This window comes from Neofelis nebulosa, chromosome X, assembly GCF_028018385.1.
Source record: "Neofelis nebulosa isolate mNeoNeb1 chromosome X, mNeoNeb1.pri, whole genome shotgun sequence".
Taxonomy (NCBI): Eukaryota; Metazoa; Chordata; class Mammalia; order Carnivora; family Felidae; genus Neofelis; species Neofelis nebulosa.
The window spans coordinates 120629254-120642066 of record NC_080800.1 but is presented as its reverse complement, the minus strand read 5'-3'; the positions used below and the strand labels follow the sequence as shown (position 1 = coordinate 120642066).

Here is a 12813-nt window from a genome sequence, read left to right as displayed (position 1 = left end):
CTGAGACCAACTTGCTCTACCATTATTACTACCCAAAAATTATACCTTCTGCACATGTCGTAAAAATAAATGATCTTAAAACTGCACATGATATTGCCTAAAAAATCGCATTTACAAGACTGGGATGTTTTATCTAATTCTCTGAATGGGGAAAACTGGAGACTAACACTCCAACCACTAAAATATGTTATGAAATTTCTTTCCTATCACTTCCTTTGTTTTGTATCGGGAAGTCCCTCTGGTACCATCCAGAAAAATATCTGCCACCCTTGTCTTTGCTGTTATAATTTCACTATTTGTCTTATTCTAAGCCAATATTGAACAGAAATTGAGAGTGAGTGTACTCAAAATTAGTCTTTCTACTCATCTTCTTTTTTTAATATCAGAGAGTGGACAGAACTAAAACCTCAATCAATGCTAAGTCAATAACACTTGGAAGAAAATGTTCTGGTTCTTGTTTCCCTAATCATCCTTCTTCCAATTACTTCCTGAACAAAATCCGACTTTGAGGACCATGATGTGACCTTCATTTTGACTCTATCTTGGGTCAAATCATTCAGTATGTCAGCTCCTACTACTTCAAGAAATCAGTTTTAAAAGGGGCAGTCTAAGCGATTGCCCCTAACCAAGGGCATGGAGACTGTCTCAGCTCAGCCCAGTGGACTTGCTTCTCACAGCCCCACATGGTAAATGATGTATTTGGCCCCGGTCAGCTGCTGCAAATCACTGTTACCCAAACCTGTATGTGTGGTCTGATTCTTTCTGGCATGTAGATGGGCAGACCTCATACTGACGGGCATACCTCACATTTTGAACTGATGGAAGTTTCCTATTCCTCTTAGAGTATTACATTTGAATTTTTGTACTGCATTTTCCGAGGGAATATTATTCAGAACTTATTCTGAGCACTTCTGTGGTACGTTACTCCATAAATATTCTGTCAGCCAAACAAGGTTTCCTATTTTCAATACAACATCCATTATTCACACTCAAAAAGGCACTGAAGATAAGGCTCAGCATTCTGTATGAATCCTGGCTTCTACTGAGTGCTGGCCTTAAACAATTCTTCTGTACTTTGTGTACATAAGCCTAGCCTTCAACATCCTACCAAGATAGTAAAATATGCACACAATACTTAAAAAAAAAACCATGATTTTTAACCATGATAGGGATAATTTATTTAGAACAGGGTATTTCTATAGTCTTACATAGCAACCACCAAATTATGTGTTGAAATCGAAGGCAAAATAGTAACTTCACATTGGAAGAATTTAGCAAACACCGACTTAACTCAGTGATTACAGTGAGTATCACCAACAAAGGGAGAAGCAGACATCATGCATCTCCTGAAAGGATACAATGAGAAGAACGCTGCATCGTTTTGGTGTTATTTCTGCTAAAAATGTATTCAACTTGAATCTATCATACGGAAATACAGATCACCCCATATCAAGAGACACCCTATGAGCATCGATAGAGCATTCATCCACGATGAATCACTGGGTGCTACTCCTGAAGCCAAGATACACTATATGCTAACTAACTTGAATTTAAATAAAATAAATCAATAAACAAACTGAATCATATGCAACTAAAAAAAAAGACATCCTGTTAGATAAGTGGCCTTTAAGTCTTCAAAACTTTCAACGTCATCACATACAAAGAAAGTATCAGGACGTGTTGCAGATCGAAGGAGATTACAGAAACACGACAAACAAAATAAGCTATCTCAGGCGGATTCTGAGTGAGGAAATCTAATTATGAAGGTTCCTATTCGGATATGGTCAAATTTGAACTTGGACTTTGAAAAGAAGTATCAGGAAACTTCTTTTGCAAAGGATCAAATAGTAGATATTTTTTGACTTGTGGGTCCTATGGTCTCTACCGCAGCTACTTGGCTCTGTTGTAGTGGCTCAAAAACTGAGACAAAACGCAGTTGTGTTCTAGTAAAACTTTATTCACAACAAGCAGCAATGGTCCATATTTGACCTGAGGGCTATAGTTTTCAGATCCCTAAATTAGAGAATAGTATTGTATAAGCATGAAATCTCCTGGTTTTGGTAATTTTACTGTGGTTTATTGTTCTAGGATATACCTCCTAAGGTATTTAGGGTAAAGACTCATAATATGTGTGATTTAACTCTGAAATGGGTGAGGGAGTAGGAGATGTATATTTGACACACACACACACACACACACACACACACACACACACACAAACACGTATGTACCTCTCTATGTATATGGGTTATAGAGAGAGAATAAAGAGACATGGAGAAAATGTAATAAAATATTGATGAATCTGGTAAAGAAAAGAAATTCCTAGGACTATACTTGAAAGCTTGCAGAAATGTGAAATTTTATCAACATAGTAAAAAGATGTAAATTTAAAAAATAAACATGTACACCAGATAGATGTTTATTCTGTCGATGGTTTTCTAAACCTACACAGTCAATGTATCATTTTAAGCTGCTCTTCTCTCTCGTTCACAATAGCTATACTTAAATATTTTAAAACTCTCATTTTTAAAATGTCTTCACTCAACAAGCACTCTATCTTTAGCTCTTTATTTTTTTTTTTGACTTTGAGAAATGTTCTGAAACATAGCATTGAGATGGCACAGAATGAAATTTGAGGAATCAGAGGATCTGAATTTGAGCTCCAACTAGATTTCTTATTAGCTTCATTTATAGATAAGTCACTTAGCTTCTCATTTTACTCATTTGTAACTATGTCATAGTGTTCTGAGCACTGAGATAATGAATATGACGCTGTAAAATCCCTAAATTGCTATGCATAAGAGCGATTTGCCCTCATTTGTAGTGACTAGATTTTCTAAGCGAAAGAGCAAATGCAAAATATACCATTGCATTTATAAATGTTTTCAAAAGACCAGATGGACTTGCTTTTATGAAACAGAAGTTTGATACAAGATGTCAAACTAGCCTGGGCTCCGTCTCCCAAACCCAACCGAAGAAGAAACAAAGGAAAAGTCAAGATATTGACAGAACGCATTCCCATATTCCATACCTGAAATAGATGCATGAGAAATCCTTCCAGAGGCATAAAATGTGTTTGGGTCCCAGCATGGGGGGAGGGGTGACTCATTGAAACTGTAATTTCTTCTACATTGTGCTGGAGAGCTCCAAGGCAGAGATGTGATCAAGACGGGCCACGTCAAGCATGGAAATGGAAAGTACCTCCCAGTCACTCTTACAAACCTAGATTTCTACCCACTGTCCCTGCACAAGTCTCAGAGCTCTTGGGACCTTTACAAGACAGAACCCACGCAAAAAAAGGAAACCAGAATACATGTGGGAAAAGCAATGAAGTAAATAACAGCACAACTAAAAGAGTGTTCAAGCCTAGACACATGGATCTGTACCTGCCATAATAATGTGGGGCAATCAAAAGACAGAGTCTCCAATATTAAATAAACAAAAATCTCAACAATATCCTGCTTTTAAAAGATGTACTTAAGCCTCCAGGGGACAGGAGTATGTGTGTGCCTCGTATTTGTGCTGTCATCTATTATGATTTTTAAATATCTTTAGACCTTTAGCATCTCCAATACCTATCGCTGTGATTGGTGCCCTGTGTATATTCTTTAAATGTTTGCTTGCTAAGGAGACAGTGCTGCCCGTGGGCTTGGACATAAAGCAGAGCTGTGTTCATGTGACAGCACGGCCACTTAGTAAGCAGGGGAATGAGCTGTAGAATGTGTAAGTTATTTAAAAGTTTCAGGCTTACATCCTTATCCAAAACACAGGGATAATGCCACCGTTCCAGTACTGTAAGTAGCCATTACTAAATGAGAAAACATAGGCGTTGTAATTCTGTCCTGCAACAAACGTTTTTTGAGTACGTTCTAATTGTCAAGCCACGTGTCTTTTATGGATATTTAGTAGGAAACACTACCAACGGTTTCGTTTCTCATGGAGCTCAAAGTCTAGAAGGGGATATATGCACTCCAACTATTAAGTCGTTAGGAGTTACTTTAGCGCCTGGTATATGAACCAACTTGATTTCCTTTACGAGTTGGTAGCCCATAAGTGGAAAGTACCAGTGAGCTTCATATAAACTTGGCAAGCCTCCCTACCAGTATCTCCAGAAAATGCCTAACACTCCATTCTTCCCCCGCTAGCTCTCCTCTCACCTACTCTGTGTTTATCGAGTCACCTTATCCTGCTAATGACCCTCTCCACAGCCCTTTTGGATTCATGCTTCTGGTCAACTGTTTCGTTCTTAATCTCAGCTTCAATCCTTAATGTCGCTATTCAGATCACCCTTCTCCCATTCCCAGGAGGATAGAGACTGTCCTGTCCCCAAACTACACTCAAACCAATCTTTAGGACCCTTCAAGGTTACAGGGCCTGTAATTTTACGGAAAATACTGACACGAGACAAAAACGTAAGATTCCATTGCTCTTAATCTGATATTGCTCAATGGGTTTTGGTGTCCTCTCCAATCCTTCGTCCCTATTAATCACAATAAACCTGCACTATGAGCCAAGGTCTCAAATTTGAGAGAAAGTACAGAGGATCTCGTGGATTCCCTCCTGCAGATACTCCAGGCACTGGCCCCACGTTTTTCTGTCATTACAGTATTTGTACCTCCACTGAAATCTGACGTGATAGCACACTCAGCATTTCTAGTGCATCTATTGAAGAAGCAGCCACTTGAAGACTGTTATTTAAGGGGCACCTGAGTGGCTCAGTCGGTTGTCAGACTTCGCCTCAGGTCATGATCTTGCGGTTGGTGAGTTCGAGCCCCACATCTGGCTCTCTGCTGTCAGCAGGGAGCATGGTTCAGATCCTCCCTCCTGCTCACTCTCTACCCTTCCCTCCCTCAGTCTCTCCCTCTCAAAAATAAACATTTTAAAAAAAGAAAATTGTTATCTAAAAAAAAAAGAAAACTGAAGTTGAGGATAAGGATTTCCCTATATGCCGTTCTTAGAATTTATGTCAAGAAAACAGTTTTGGAAGCTCAAATTCTTTCTTTTCATCAGAAAATGACACAATATTATCCAGTGGATTCTGCTTCTTGTTTAGGCTGTGAAAGTCAGAGTTCAGTTTCCATACTTCATTCATCCCAGGCTCTAACCTAATTCTTTCTCCCCTCTTTTTAATTAGAAATACATACACATAGGAGAACCTATGTGTGCTTTTTTTTTTGCATTTCAACAGCATTTAAAATTATTTTCATATTGTGTCTTATCTTAAATCCTTTTAGAATTAGGCACTATGTAATTTGTAAGTAATTTAAATGTCTTAAGTATCATCTGGAAGAGGAGTCATTGCTATACTGAGCCCTCAAGCTAATATGCCCAACCACTCACCAAATCCATCAAATCATGAGCGACAGACCCAGCTTACTCCATAGTTTAAATTGACATTTATTCCCACAAAGAAGTGAGTGGTAAAAAGTACTAAGCTCTTTATAAATCTCAGCATGCAACAAATATACAGGTTCGTCAGCCCATTCTTAAGTACTGACCTTCAAAATACTTCGGGGCCAACTTAGCTCTATATGATGTCAATATGAGTATCGAAATGGTGAAAATAAAATTGATAGAAACAGCAGTTTCTTTCAAATGAACCCGCAGTGACTGCCTAAGTCTTGGTTCACACCTGAAATGACTTAGCCTGACCATTGATAAGGCCTGGCCTAAAACCAGACCCGAAAACTCAAGTCAGGAATGAATGCAAATGCTGCTAAGTTCAGCCTCCAGCCCCCATTGCTACGTTTGTGGAGATGAGAGGTACTGGGAATTTTAAACAATTGCTAACAGCTCGATTTTGTTTCTCAAAAAGGAATACATAGAGGCCCAATATCTACAACAGGTAAAAGCAAAACTGCCTGAGTTGAAGTACAGAGAAGAGGCCCTGAGGCCTGGCTCTTCCAGGTCCCTTTGGCCACCTCTGTTCTGATGGCTCACTGTTCTCGGTGTTTTTGGTACTTCTGAGGAAAAAGAGCATCAATAACAGGTTAACCCATATCTCAGTTAAATAATGCTGCAATAAATATATAAGTGCATTGTTTGCATTTTATTTCAGTAAATACCCAGTAATGGAATTATCGGACCATACGGTAGTTCTATTTTTCATTTCTTGAGGAATCTCCACACTGCTTTCCACAGTGGCTGCACCTCTCTACATTCCCACCAACAGTGCACAAAGGTTCCTTTTTCTCCACATCCTCGCCAACGCTTGTCTTTTTTACTTTAGCCATTGTGACAGGTGAAAGGGGATGTCTCATGGTGGTTTTGATTTGCATTTCCCTGATGATGAGCGATGATGAGCATCTTTTCGTGTGTCTGTTGGCCATCTGGATGTCTTCTTCGGAAAAATGTCTATTCATGTCCTCCCATTTTTTTGTTTTTTTTTTTGGGGGGGGGCACTGAGGTCTAGAAATTCTTTATATACCTCAGATATTAACCTTTTGTCACATATATATCATTTGCAAATATGTCCTACCACTCAGTAGGTTGCCGTTTTCTTTTGTTGATCATTTCCTTCACTGTGTAAAAGCTTTCTATTTTAATGTAGTCCCAATAATTTACTTTTGCTTTCTGTTTCCTTTGCCTTAGGAGACATATACTGCTATGGCCAGTGTCAGAGAAATTACTGCCTGTGTTCTCTTCTAGAATTTTTTTTTTTTTTATGGTTTCAGGTCTCACATTTAGGTCCTCAATCCAATCGCTTCTCGGCCTTTTGGCTAAGATCAAGTGTAGGTCCTCAATCCATTTTGAGTTTCTTTTTGTATATACTTTTAGAAAGAGGTCCAGTTTTAACCTTTTGCATGTAGCTGTCCGGTTTTTCTAGCACCATTTATTAAAGAGAAATGTTGCCAGGGCACCTGAGGGGTGCAATCTGTTAAAGCACCCAACTTCGGCTAAGGTCTTGATCTCATGGTTGTTGAGTTCGAGCCCCACATCAGGCTCACTACTGTCAGTGCAGAGCCTGCTTTAGATCCTGTCCCCCTCTCTGTATACTCCTCCCCACACGTGCTCTCTTTCAAAAATAAATAAATAAACAAACAAATAAATAAATAAATCATTTAAAAGATATATAAAGAGACTGTTCCCTATGTTTTTTGCATCATACAGTAGCCAAGATATGGAAGCAACCCAAGTGCTCACTGATAGATGAATGGACAAGGAAGATGTGTGTGTGTGTAGTATATATGTTTCAGTTTATATACATATATATACTAAATATATTTACATATATATTTATATATTATATTTATATGTACATATATTTCTATATACATATGTATATATTATATATATTTATATAAATATATTTCATTTATATATATAGTATACATGTATAAACAAAATATTACACAGCCATGAAAAAACAATGAGATCATGCTATTTGAGGCAACCTGGATGGATCTTCAGGGTATTAAGCTAAGTGAAGTAAGTTAGACTAAAAAAGAAAAATAGCATATAACTTCCCTCATATGTGGAATCTGAAACAAACAAACAAACAAACAAACGAATAAACAAAAAGCAGAATCAGACCTATAAATACCGAGAACAAACTGGTGGTTGCCAGAAGGGAGAGGATGAGCAAATGGGTAAAATGGGTGAAGGGGAGGGGGAGACACAGGCTTCTACTTGTGGAATAAGTCATAGACGTGGAAGGTACAGGATAAGGAATACAGTCAATGATATTGTAATAGTGCTGTGGGCTGACAGATAGTAGCTACACTTGCGGTGAGCACAGCATAATGTACGGACAAGTCGAGTCACTGTTACACACCTGAAACTAATATAACACTGTACCAAATGTGCTCAAAAATTTTTTTGAATCTTTAAAAATTAAACACTCAGTGCCATTTCACTTGCCGTTGCATATTTAAAAATGTAAATGGATTTCTTATATTAGGAAACATCCTGTTCTGAAACGCACGTAAACATAATACATTATAAGAGGAAAAAAAGCTTAGCACAGCACACAGGCACTCGTGTTCATGTAGAAATTAATAAGAGGGGCGCGTGGGTGGCTCAGTCGGTTGAGCGGCCGACTTCCACTCAGGTCAGGATCTCGCGGTTGGCGAGTTGGAGCCTCACATCAGGCTGTGTGCTGACAGCTCAGGGCCTGCTTCAGATTCTGTCTCTCTCTCTCTCTCTCTCTCTCTCTCTCTCTCCAACCCCCACTTGGTCTCTGTCTGTCTCAAAAATAAAATTAAAAAAAATTTTTTAAAGAAATTGATAAGAAATATAAAAGTGAAAAATATTTATTTGACCTCTCTGAATCTCTAAAATAAGTTAGACTGCCTCCTAGGATTAAACCAAGTAGTGTTTATATTGAAGCACAAAAGCTGCTTAACTTTAAGGGGGAAATAACAACAAACATTTTGTGAACTTTATCATTAAATTGTATATGTAATCCAGGTAACATCTCAGTTCATGAACGTTTTTGCTATAACATTAAAATCACTAAATATGAGCTGAAAATTATTTCCTACCTTTATTGCGGTATAATCAACAAATAAAAATTATGTTTAAGGTATACATGGTGATTAGATATACCTGTACGTTGTAAAATGATTACCACAGTTAATTAACACATCCACCACCATTTTTGGGGAGACAGGGGAAGAGCCCCCCCCAGGAGTTTTATACTTTTTGACCATTTGCCACTGTATCCCTGTGGTAATCCTAGGATATTGAGGACATAAATGGTGAAAGTTTCCATTCGCTAATCATATTTGTTCCCAGATCCATTACAAGTAGGTTTCAACAATGGAAATAGATTTTTCACTAGGCCATCCAATAATACCATCTATCCTTCTATGACAGCTTTCTGACATAAATCAGATTTAATCCTCAATAAAGACAGATCTTCCTTACTTTGTGTGAATCTAAGTAGTTGATAAAATGTGGGAGTTGAGCCTGTAGCCTTATGGCTTAATATTAATACACAACATAATAAAAGATTTGAATCTTTCTCCTGCTGTGCTAAGAAAACATGATGGCTATTTTTCTGAGATTGCTGTTTATACTATGGGTTTGTTTGGGTCATTCAATGCATCTTATAATAACCCTCAAGAATAGGATTGCGGTGGGATACCTGGGTGGCTCAGTTGATTGAATGCCTGACGAGGTTTCAGCTCAGGTCGTGATCTCATGGTTTGTGGAATTGAGGCCCGTGTTGGGTTCCATGCTGTGAGTGAGGAATCCTGCTTGAGATTGATTCTCTCCCCCCCCTCTCTCTCTCTCTCTCTCTCTCTGTCCCCCACTCTCACTCTGTCTCTCTCTCAAAATTAATAAGTAAATATTTAAAAAGGAATAGGATTATAGTTAGCCTATACTTTAGTCCAAGTTTTCCAGGATGGTAGGAGATATACCCAATGCAGTCCCTTACTACAGAAGTATCTGAGTAAAATTGGAAACATTGGAAACAGATACCAAATATCCCTGGAGAATTTTCACATGGAATCTAGAACACAACACTCTGAATCACTAACAACGTAACCACTGGTGTCCACCTCACCCATGCCCTGGGCCCTCAGTTTTTCTAACCACTTCTAATCCCCTCAGCATACATGGACAATTATATCATCTAGAACATGACTCTGACAAATTACTGGCTCTTTACGCTAATAGAGACTATTCATCATCCTTGTCTATTGGACAGCCCCTTGTGTGAGGTGGGTCGTAACCACTGAATTGCACAATTTGAAGAACACTGAGTGACAGTGAATTCTAATCACATAAAACAAAGACGAGGACCCAAACAGAATTCCAGATAGTGCAAAGAAGACGCAGAGCATCACAAGGCGTTCTGCTAATGATATTCAACTTGTTGGGAAGATGGGTACTGTTACTCAGCGTTCCTGCTACTTGGTCCCAATGGAACAGAGCCATAAGCACTCACTGGCAGCCCCCACTGGAGCATGCTTTATGCCGTCCTAGCTGCCTTTTGTGTTCATCACACTTCAGGAAACAAATACAAACACGTGAACTACTTTCGGATAGCCTCCCACTTTGCCATTTGGAACCTAGGTTTCAATCACCTCCCTCTATCCGTCTGCATCACCTGACATCTAGCGCCACGAGGGAGACCAGATGCAATACCCAACCGAGAAAAAGACCCCAGTAAAATTCGTGGCATTTGCTTTGGGGATGCCTGGGCTTGTGGGCAATAGCAGGCGCCAGCCTCTGTGTCTACCGTTTTTTCAACTCCTCCAGCAACTCCAAGAGGAGCTTTGGTGTGAGAGGAAACACCAGGAACTGATCGAGGCTTGCGTCCCTTCCACTTTATTTGGCATACGACACACACTGGACAACATGCAAAAATCCTTTCTGCCTTAATCCTACCATGCGTCAAATGACTGAAATTATGTACCTTCTGGTTGTGACCATAAAAATCAACAACCCAGAGAGGAAAGGTTTTATTTCACAACTGCCTTACTAGAAGATCTATGAAAAACATTAAGAGTAAGTACTTTTTTATACTCATAAAAAGGCAGTGAAGAAAACTGCAAAATCACTTTTTATTTCTTGCCAAGGGCAAGGAAGTAGAAGCATAAAGAGCAAACCAACCACAAACAGCATGGGTATCACTACACATCCTTCATGTTTATGCATCATGTAATGAAAAAGGCTTTCCAGAAATACAAACTGTAAATACATCTCCGAGAAAAATGGAAATGAGAAAAAAAGCTGAGGTGTTTGTTTTGTATAGGGATCTCACTTTTGCCCCCTTGCCTTTATCTTCTCTTCCTTCCCATCAAAGGGGAGAAACACCATAGAAGGAGTGACAGTAAATCTTTGAAAGATTCCGGTTAATCTAATAAGACGGTATTTCTTAATAACAGTGTTGAAGCAAAGATAATGAGCTGGGCAGCATGATACCCGAAGTTCAGGTATAGGTTAAACTTTTCCAACGCAAAAGAAACACAGTGACACAGAGCTGAAAATGTCCCAGCTACTAGGCCACTGTGATTGGCATAGCAAAAAAAAAAATATCAAAAATAAAAAGCAATCTCAAACACACTTTTCCATAGGTAATTTCTAAAACATGAAGGATTCTGTCTACTTTGATAAGTACTACAAGCCTTTGAAAAAAAAAAATCAGTTAAATTATGGCTTAATGAGTTAAGTACTATATTGAGACAAAAATAACCTAATTCTGCTTCTTTAGAGATTAATGATAACTAGTATCAAAACATTTCTGGGGGAGGGAGAAACATGCCTTTCAAAAAATCCAAATAAGCCATGTTTCCTTGGCCCAAACTGCCACTGAACAGGATAGACGATCAAAAATGGGTTCTGGCACTTGACATGCTATTCTTCAAATTTACGGTGAATATTTAAACATCGGATGATAAATTTTTAGCCTAGTTTTGAAAAAAGTAATTTCTGCATTTATAAAATACGGCTTGATTTCTAAGTGTTAGAAATAAATGGTCCCTTATCACCCTGTTTTTTCCACCCTTATTTAAATTTCAAATAAATGTAAATAATAGTCTCCAAGATAATTAGCTCCAGGGTGGACAGGTGGCAAAGTAGGAACACATTCAAGTGAAAATGAGAAGACGCTCTAGAGTTGTCTGTATTGGATACTGGTGACTCTCCTCTCTGTGCTCCATTTTGCTGCACGTAGAAATAGCTCTGTGTTCCTGTTCAGCAATAAAATGTCAGTTATTTTTCTAATGAGACTATCAAAAATCCAAACGTATTCATTGGAAAAAAATACATACAGCTTTTTTAAATTGTTTTAATGTTTATTTTTGAGAGAGAACGAGACAGACTGCCAGCAGGGGAGGGGCAGAGAGAGAGGGGGACACAGGATCCGAAGCAGGGTCCAGGCTCTGAGCCGTCAGCACAGAGCCTGATGTGGGGCTTGAACCCAGACTGTGAGATCATGACCTGAGCTGAAGTCGAATGCTCAACGGACTGAGTCACCCGGGCGCTCAAATACATATAAGCTTTCTGTAGCTAAGTCCTATTAACCACTTGCTATGTGTAGTCATTGACCTAACCCATGTACTCACTTATTTCTCATATAATTCTCACAACTATGAGCTCTGTGCCTTTTTCCCATTTTATAAATAATAAAATTGAGCAAAGAATGAGTAAGAAATCTGTACTGTATGCAAATAAAATGGGGGGTGGGGAATGAACCCCGGGCTGTGTACTGTGAAAGACTGAAAAACGTCAATCTTTCAGACAGACTAGATTATGGCATTAATAACAAATACAAACCTAAAGATGAACGCTGTTAAAAAGTACAGTGGTTATAGAGATATAAACCAAGTAATTCCAGTCCAATTTAGATCATTGCTTAGCCAATCAGGAGCCCCCATACACATACCAACACCCTTGGATCCTTTATGTGAGAAGGTTAGATATAAATAACTAATTGTGAATGAAAGAGAAAAGAGAATAGGAAAATATTAGGGCAAGGAGGCAGATTGGTAGAATAATTGTCAAGTGACAAAACTGCGATTTAGTGAGGAGTTTGATATCCCTTATTCAAGGAAAATAAATCCATGGATTGGGGGAGCACAGTGCCCCAAGCAGCAAAACACTGTTCTAGAAAGATTTGGGGCAAGAACGGGTTTTATGGGATGCCAGAAGAGGCACTGTGGAAATAGTATATGATTGGCTAAAGACCAGGGATTTCCTTATAAGGCCAACAGGTCCTGTTTTCTAGGTTAAGGCGAGCTACCGAAACCTGAGTTGGAGGACAGTGATTGGTGCACGTTACTATTCCTTGACAGGTGTTTCTTGGAAGTGCAGGCCGACTTAGGTATAGATTTGGGATGTGGGCCAGGCTACTGGGGCAGC

At 38.9% G+C, this 12813-nt stretch overlaps 2 pseudogenes; one reads left to right on the top strand and one right to left on the bottom strand.

Annotated features, from left to right (window-relative positions):
* The window catches only part of LOC131502161 (tRNA pseudouridine(38/39) synthase-like), a 77254-nt pseudogene that overhangs the window by 11569 nt on the left and 52872 nt on the right, over positions 1 to 12813 (bottom strand).
* On the top strand, positions 6700 to 6801 carry LOC131503360 (U2 spliceosomal RNA; annotated as a pseudogene).